Genomic DNA, 8,824 nt, shown 5'->3' with positions numbered 1-8,824 from the left:
GTTTTTTTTTTTTTTGGCTCAAAAACGTCCAAACGATTATCGATTTTGTGCCCATTAACTGTTCGAAAAACGAAAGATCTTTCTTAACAACCGAATGTCGGCCGAATTTTCGTATAGTGTATGGCCAGCATAAGTCCTGAAGAAAACAGGTCAACATGATAACCAGTCAACTATCATTTCTAATAACTGAAGCATATATGGGGGGAGATTTACTAATGCAAAATCTGGTGCAGCTCTGCATAGAAATCAGTCGACTTCCAGGTTTTATTGTCAAAGCTTAATTTGAAGAAGCTCAAGTTACAGCCCTGGTTCACACAAGGCGATTTTGTCATACGCTTTGGAAGTTCAAAATTGCATGACAAGTCGCAGCCCAATTTCCGGCCAGGGAACCGTTGACTCAAATCGCAGCAACTTTGAAAAAAGGTTCCTGCGCAATTTTTTTCTGTGACTAGCGACCAGCGTTGACTTGTTAAAGCGGATCTCCGCCGAAAAAAGAAATATTAAAAGCCAGCAGCTACAAATACTACAGCTGCTGACTTTTAATATTAGGACACTTACCGGTTCTGGAGTCCAGCGCCATTGGCAGCAGAGGACGAGCGATCGCTCGTCACTCTGCTGCCCTCACCGCCATCCTCAGTGAGGGAACCAGGAAGTGAAGCATTGCGGCTTCACTGCCCGGTTCCCTACGGTGCATGCGCGAGTCGTGTGCGCCGTGCTCACTGGTCCCCGCTGTGTTCTGAGAGCCGTGTGTTTCCCAGAAGAGATCTTGCGTCCTGCCCACAGTCTAACAGCAGACTGTGTGGCCGAAAGTGGGTGCAAATACCTGTCTTTAGACAGGTATCTGCACCCCCTCCCCACTGAAAGGTGTCAAATGTGACACCGGATGGGGGTTCAGATGAGCGGAAGTTCCACTTTAGGGTGGAGCTCATAATAAAATTGCTGAAGTAGTGCGATTTCAAAGCTGCACTGGTGTGAACCAGGGCAGAAGCCGACTGGCTACAATGCACAACTGCACTAGATTAAGTGCTCAAGTTTTAGTAAATCTCCCCCCTGTAGGTTTCTCTTTAATGTTTATTTTCAAACAAATTTGTAATGATTAAATGCCTACTAAACTATACTAACCTTTATGACAACAGCAGGCACCGGCATGTAACGCTGGCTTCTCAAAAAGGGCTCCAATTTATTAACACCCCTCCTTCTACATATCACGTGACGGTGCCCAGGCTTTTAAATGGGTTACTCGGGTACCTTCAGAAGCAGTGAAGGGTGGAGAGGATCCCTGAGTTGCTAAGCTAAAGATGAATTTAAAGAGTGAGTTCAGGTTCTTCGGCTGGTCTGTCGTTTTTGTAATGTTAAGCCTGTGTGGGTTTTTTTTTTCTGTTCAACCCAGCGGGTTGAACGAATAGAAAACTGTCCGCTCCAGTCGGAGCTGCTGTACACACTATGCAAAGTACAGCGCTCTCACCTGCTGAGCTGCTGTTTTGACAGGGACACGACCCCTGCCAGATCACTCCAATCGGCGCTCTCTGCCATTGGCTGAGAGCACTGATCGGCTGCTGATTTACCAGCATGCTTTTACAACAGAAGCCAGTCAGCCGTTTATTTCTTTATTAACCAGCCAATGTCTCCTGACATTCAGCCCGTGTGTACCTGGCTTTAGTTTGACAAGTCTAGGACTATAAGTTTGCTTTAGTCTAAGCTGTATTTTTATTTTTAGGAAGCCATCTTCTGATTTTTAAAACTACCGGGAGGGGGAGTCAAGGTATCATGGCTAGATCTGGGAATAGCACTTGTTAATACCCATAAACCATAATTCTCTGGATTCTTTACATGTTTAATATGTTTATTGATCATCGGACGCACCTGTACACAGGTTTTGATGGCACTGCTTGACCATTCAACTATTCTAATAGTGGGTATATGAGGGGGTACTGTACCCACATGGCTATGGAAGCAGTAGTTTGACAGGACATGGGAGCCATTCAGGTTTCGTTGTGGAAAGATGTAATCTTCATTTAATGCCGTGTATTTTCCCCCATTATACATTACCTATAAGGCATGTTTTTGTATTATAACAGCAAATGCCTCTTGATATAGAAGGTTTAAAGTCAGTGTGTGTGTCTTGTTTTGTTGAGCTCTCGGCATGGCAGGCTATTAGATATTGTAAAAGTACACCTGCATGAAGAGGTGGGGGTTTTGTACTCTTGATTGCAAATTTTATTGCAATTTTTCTTTGACCTGTCCGTCTGATTTCAAACAAAATGTGAATGCCTTATTAAATGGATGACTATATTGTTGAAACAATGGAGGCAGCCATATAGAAAATGTTGTACTCTTGTAGCAGCATTGTAAATATCTGCCAACTGAAGTTGCTCCTGTCCGATCTCTCCGAAAGTATAATTATGACTTTTTTTTTTTTTTTTTTTTTTTTTTTAAAGCTAAAATTTTAAGGTATATATATTTTTGCATAGTTGCGTTGGTCCAGCTTGTAAGTTTGCATGTGCTGTACCTGGCCAGTTCTTGTAGAAGCTGGACATCGCTGTAGTAGGCACTGCTACTGTATAGAACTTGTGTACTTTATATTGCCCCAATGTAGCTATGCAAAATAGTACTTTGCCTAAACTTCTCATTTATTGGCAAATCCCAGCACATGGATTTCCTTTATCTGAAAAAGCTAAAAAAAAAAATAATCAGTGCAGCCCAATCAAATTCAGACCTTCCAACTGTCTGCATGTGGTGGTTGGAGAGAACAGACCCCTAGTTTTCAGGTAATGCCAACCAACCTGTCAGTGGCAGACACTTGTACAGCAAGGAGGGGAGACTAACTTCTGGAACTTCCAAGTTCTATTTTTTACAGGGGGCTGCGAAGACATGGATGCTTTACACTGTTAATAACCTTCCAAAAATATTTTGTCTATAGGCTCCCATTAAGTTGCCATTTTTAAATGAAACCTGTACTGAGAAATGATGGCAGCTGCCATTTTTTGGGGAATAATAGTTGTGTGGCTGGCATATTGATCCAATGGCTTCAGTATTTTCTGAAGCACTGATCTGGAACAGATTATTATTAAAACATTTTCCCTTCCAGGTCAGTAATTTTTAAACTATTGAAGCCACCAACAGCCAGGCGATTTCTTCCTTTTTAGAAGACCATCAATGGCAGCCTGGTGGGAACAGGCATCCTTTTTAAAATGCCTCCTAGCCCCTGGCTTATGAAATTTTAACCTTGCCACCTAGTGTTTTCAGCTTCTAATGTTTTACTGAGTGCTGGAATATCAGGATAGTGTAAAAAAAAAATGTTTTAGTGTAACTTGCCAAAAGTATTGGGACGCATGCCTTTACACGCACATGAACTCTAATGGCATCCCAGTCTGTAGGGTTCAATATTGGGTTGGCCCACCCTTTGCGGCTATAACAGCGTCAACTCTTCTGGGAAGGCTGTCCACAAGGTTTGGGAGTGTCTATGGGAATGTTTGACCATTTTTCCAGAAGTGCATTTGTGAGGTCAGGTCCTGATGTTGTACAAGAAGGCCTGGCTCGCAGTCTTCGCTCGAATTCCTCCCAAAGGTGTTCTATTGGGTTGAGGTCAAGACTCTGTGCAGTCCAGTCAAGTTCCTCCACCCCGAACTCACTCATCTGTCTTGACCTTGCTTTGTACACTGGTCCAAATCATTTGGTTTAGGGGGGGGGGATTATGTTGTTGGGTTGTTTTTCAGGGGTTGGGCTTGGCACCTTGGTTCCACTGCAGGAAACTCTTAAAGGAGATTTTTTTTTTTTTTTTTTTTAGCTAAATAGCTTCCTTTACCTTACTGCAGTCCTGGTTTCATGTCCTTATTGTTCGTTTTTGCTTTGAAGTAGCTGTAATTCTGCTGTGATCTCCACACTTCCTGGTTGTCTGGCTCCTTATAACCACAGTACTGGGAGCTTTTCACGGTGGTCTAAGCTGTCATTACTGTGTGTCTAAAACTCCTCAGAACCAATTCAGATTCAAAACAAAACACTGCCCTGGATTTGTTTGTTTTTGTTCTGTGTCTCTAGTTCACAGGAACGTGAAACTAACCTGCAGGCACATTATATGATTGATTTGTATCTATTTGTAATTATTTTTAAAAGGAATTGGTTAACTTTTATGTCTCTATACCCTGCAAACAGTCATTTCAGCAAAAACAATTTTTTCCTTTAGTGACCCTTTAAAGTGGGGTTCCGGGCAATTTTTTTTTGCAAGCTAAAATTAGTCACTTTAAATGGTCCCTAAAACATATAGCCCCCAGTTCCAGAAATCATTGCTAACACTTGCCTTATATCCTCAAGCTCATGTTGTGGCCGTATCCATCATATGTGTGGGCATGTGAAGCCCAGTTCCTTTTATCTTCCTGGTTTTCAGGGAGAGGTGCATGCTGGGTGACTTTTTTATTTATTTTTTTTAGGCACCGTAATGCCCAGAGACCCCTGGGAAATTGGTGTAATTTCCCAGGAGGTTGAACCACATAGGACCAGGAACTATGCAGATTACGAAATCTGCCTAGTAACGGTCAGAATTTGGGAAGAATTGGAGCAGAGACTGCGAGCCAGGCCTTCTCGACCACATCAGTGCCTGACCTCACAAATGCACTTCTGGAAGAATGATCAAATATTCCCATACCAGAGGTTCTCTCAACTCCTGTCCTCAGGCCAGGTTTTAAGTAGTACCTTGGGGAGAGGCAGACTAGAATACTGCAATCGCTGATCAGCAAATGAGAGAGATCATTTGCTGCTCAGTGATTGCAGTATTCTGCAGGTGAGAACCTGTGATGCATTTCAGCTATCTTGCACACCTGGCCTGTTGGTGGGTCCTGAGGACAGGAGTTGATAACCACTGTCATAGTCGCACTCCTAAACCTTGTGGAAAGCCTTCCAGAAGAGTTGAAGCTGTTATAGCTGTAAAGGGTGGGCCAACTCAATATTGACATTTACGGACTTGGATACCATTAAAGGTCATGTAAAGGCAGGTGTCCCAATACTTTTGGTAATATAGAGTGTTTTATTTTGCCTTGATGATCTCTGCTATAGCAGGGCATGACTTCTGTATAAATATATTTCTTATTTGGTTTAATGAGATTAACCCAGCCTGCTGCAGTTACTGTAGAAGCCCAGATTGTTCTAGGTTTTTTTTTTTACATTTTTGTATGAAATATAAAGCAGATGTTTTTATATTGGGAAAGTAAGGATTGTGGAATAAATATTTATTAAGAAATGTGTGTACTTTATTTTTTTTGCAGTTTAACTAAAATCACTTTGAACCCTACAGGTGGCAGTTTTTTTTTTTTTTTTTTTTTTTATATACGATTTTATTTATTTGCTTTTTTTTTTTTTTTTTTTTCAAAGTACAAAGCAAACAGATTTGTAAACGGATACATCATATGTATAGATCAATGCACATTTACAATAGCACCTCAAGGCTATATGGTTTCATCAAAATATTGTGAACCCCGGTTCCTCAACGGAGGAAAACTGAACAGAAGTAGGTCAGCCGCAGTGGACCACATTGGGGGGCGCCACTACGGTAAGTCATAGTATGTTAAACAATGGAGATATAAACCAGGTACACACACCAGCCATTCACACCTCACCGCCCCCGCACCTCCAACCAGAACCTGAGATCACCAAACCAACAGCATTGTCCCCATCAACTTGCAGCCTACAGATGGTTATTAAAGTGGAGGTTCACCCGAAAACTTAACATTAGATTGCTCATTTTGTCAAGGGGAATTGGGTAGTTTTTTTTAAAATCGAAGCAGTACTTACCGTTTTTAGAGATACATCTTCTCCTCCGCTTCCGGGTATGGGCTGCGGGACTGGGCGTTCCTATTTGATTGACAGGCTTCCGACGGTCGCATACATCGCGTCACGATTTTCCGAAAAGTAGCTGAACGTCGGTGCGCAGGCGCCGTGTAGAGCCGCACCGACTTTCGGCTACTCGTGACGCGATGTATGCGACCGTCGGAAGCCTGTCAATCAAATAGGAACGCCCAGTCCCGAAGACCATACCCGGAAGCAGCGGAGAAGATCGCTCTCTAAAACGGTAAGTACTGCTTCGATTTAAAAAAAACCCACCAGATTCCCCTTGACAAAATGAGCATCAATCTAATGTTAAAGCAGGAGTACACCCGAAATTTTTTTTAAGTTGTAATATAAAATGCTATAGTTTTTAACCACTTCAATACCAGGCACTTTTACTCCCTTCCTGCCCAGGCCAATTTTCAGCTTTCACTATTGTCGCACTTTGAATGACCATTGCACGGTCATGCAACACTCTACCCATAATACGTTTTTATATCAAACAAATGCCTTTTTCTTTTGGTGGCATTTAATCACTACTGGCTTCTTTTTTTTTTTTTTTTTTTTTTGTTGGTTATAACATTTTGCAAATGACTAACATTTCTTCATAAGTTTAGGTCAAAATGTATTCTGCTACATTTCCTTGGAGAGAATAAAATGAATCCAAATCTGTGTATATTAGTCTGTAGGAAAGCTTTACAGTCCACAAATTAGTGTGTGTGTGTGTGTAAATTTATCAATCCTGATTAACTTTTTTTTTCTCCCCCCCCCCCCCCCCCCCCCCCCCATACCGTCACCAGCATTATCATATAACTGGCGTGGTGATGATCAGGGGCGTTGACTGGTGACAGTATGCATATTTTTTTTTTTTTTTTTTTTTTTTTTTTTTTACTTTGTAAAAAGAAGAAAAAAATTCTCTCACTGTGATCAGAGCAATACAGTGTTACCATAGTAACACTGTACAGTAGGGGATATATATGATTGCTTATGCAAATTAATTTCATTGATATAAGCGACCATTTTTTTTCTGATTCATTCCATGTCTTTTTGTTTGTGATTTGGAAAAGCTAATCACATGGTACAGATGGGCTGTAATTGGCCCTGTTTACCATGTGACCAATTACAGCTAGCAATGCAATTTTATACAATGGATGGCATGAAAGGAAGCCATTCCATTGTTTACAATTGTCATGTGATTGGTCACATGACACTGGCAGCGGGCCAGTATAATTGGTCATCAGTTGTGTCCGATGGACACTGCTGGTGACTGATTGCGACGTCCTCTCAGACAGAGGAAAGTCCCACCCCACCATCAATCTGCTATAGGTTGGGCAGGCGGGATTTTAATGCCATGGTGGGAAATATGGGAGCTTCTATTGTTGAAAGATCAGAAGTCCAGAATATTTGACACTTGCTGGTCTGTCAGATGTCTGACCGCCACGTTGTTGTACCATGCCATGTGTGGAGTCGGTGAGTTGACAGCAGCAACTTTTAGACTTCAGGTGACATCTGACATAAACACGTAAAGCAGGGGTACATATGTTAAAGCAGAACTAAAGTCTTTTATTTATTTTTCCACCCTAATGGGGCACTATTCCGCCCTATGATACCAACGATTGGGCACTATTTCTTCCCCTAATACCAGATGTTTAGTCCCACTGATGACAGGAAAATTTCCACCCCCCCCAGCTGGCCAAAGTCCTGGCCCTCCAAGAGTCTGAAGGATAATAAACCGGCCCTTTGTTTAGAATGTGTGGAGACCCATGCTCTAGAACAGGGGTCTTCAAACTACGGCCCTCCAGTTGTTCAGGAACTACAATTCCCATCATGCCTAGTCATGTCTGTGAATGTCAGTGTGTTACAATGCCTCATGGGATGTGTAGTTCCGCAACAGCTGGAGGGCTGTAGTTTGAGGATCCCTGCTCTAGAAGGTTGGATTGCTTCCCCCCCCCCCCCCCCCTCTTTCTTTTCAGCTTGGCAGAAAAAAAAAGGCTAACCAGTCTTTGCTGACATTTTTTCTTATCCATTGACTTCAATTAAGATTCTGCTAAATTAAGATTTGACTTCAATTAAGATACAGCTTGCCAAGAATGTGATCTATGGGCACTGGGTTCTGCATTGTGGTGCTATCCTGGCCTTCATGTAAAAGTTAGCTGTGAAGTCCAAATGAAGACATGTGCTATTGCCTCAGCGCTTTGACCCTGTATGTTAACGTGGGAGTATGTGAGAGACAGATAGAGAGATATATATATATATATAATTTTTTTTTTCTCCCCTCCTATAGCTAAGCCTAAAATGTATAATAAAAGGTGGTTCTACAAAGTATTGACTCAGAGGGGCTGATTACAAATGCACGCCACACTTTTCGGATGTTTGTTAAATGGTTTTCGAAGTGTTTGTTTTTTTATTATTTTCCTTTCATGTCACAATGATGTGCCACTTTGTGTTGGTCTATCACAAATCCCAAGGAGAGTATGATGCTGGGGGATATGGAAGGCACAGTACAGGGAGGGGGATCAAGAGTGATGGGGGTCTCAAAGGGGCATGGCACTGGAGAGGCTGGTGGGTATGGTATTGGGAGGGTGGGGGGAGAGAGAATCAAGAGGGTTGGGGTGTCAGGAGGGCTGCAGTGTACAGTTTTAAATACAGAGTGGCGCAGGAAAGGTGCAGTGCTAATCCCTGTCTGCAATCTTTTCACCTTCCCATATAGTATCCTTGGATCGGGGAGGAGGGTCGTGGCAATGGGCATGCAATAGCCATACGCATATAGCGCTCTGGCGTGTTTGGAGTAGAGCCCGAACCTGCCTAAGGTATTCTGGAGGTTTTCCATATCCTGCAGCTGCACGTATGCAAGGGGTGGGAACTGCCTCTGCAGCCTGGGATCGGGTCAGAATGCGAATGCGCCGCTCTGCAGCAACAGTGGGATGTCTACCTGTTGGCGGTCAACAGGTAGCCTGTGATCAACAGGTTACCGACCCTCGATTTTAAATTATCATTTTTAAAGAGC

This window comes from Rana temporaria, chromosome 1 (assembly GCF_905171775.1).
Source record: "Rana temporaria chromosome 1, aRanTem1.1, whole genome shotgun sequence".
In the NCBI taxonomy this organism is placed as follows: domain Eukaryota; kingdom Metazoa; phylum Chordata; class Amphibia; order Anura; family Ranidae; genus Rana; species Rana temporaria.
The sequence above is the reverse complement of the archived record's forward strand: the minus strand, read 5'-3'. Positions refer to the sequence as shown.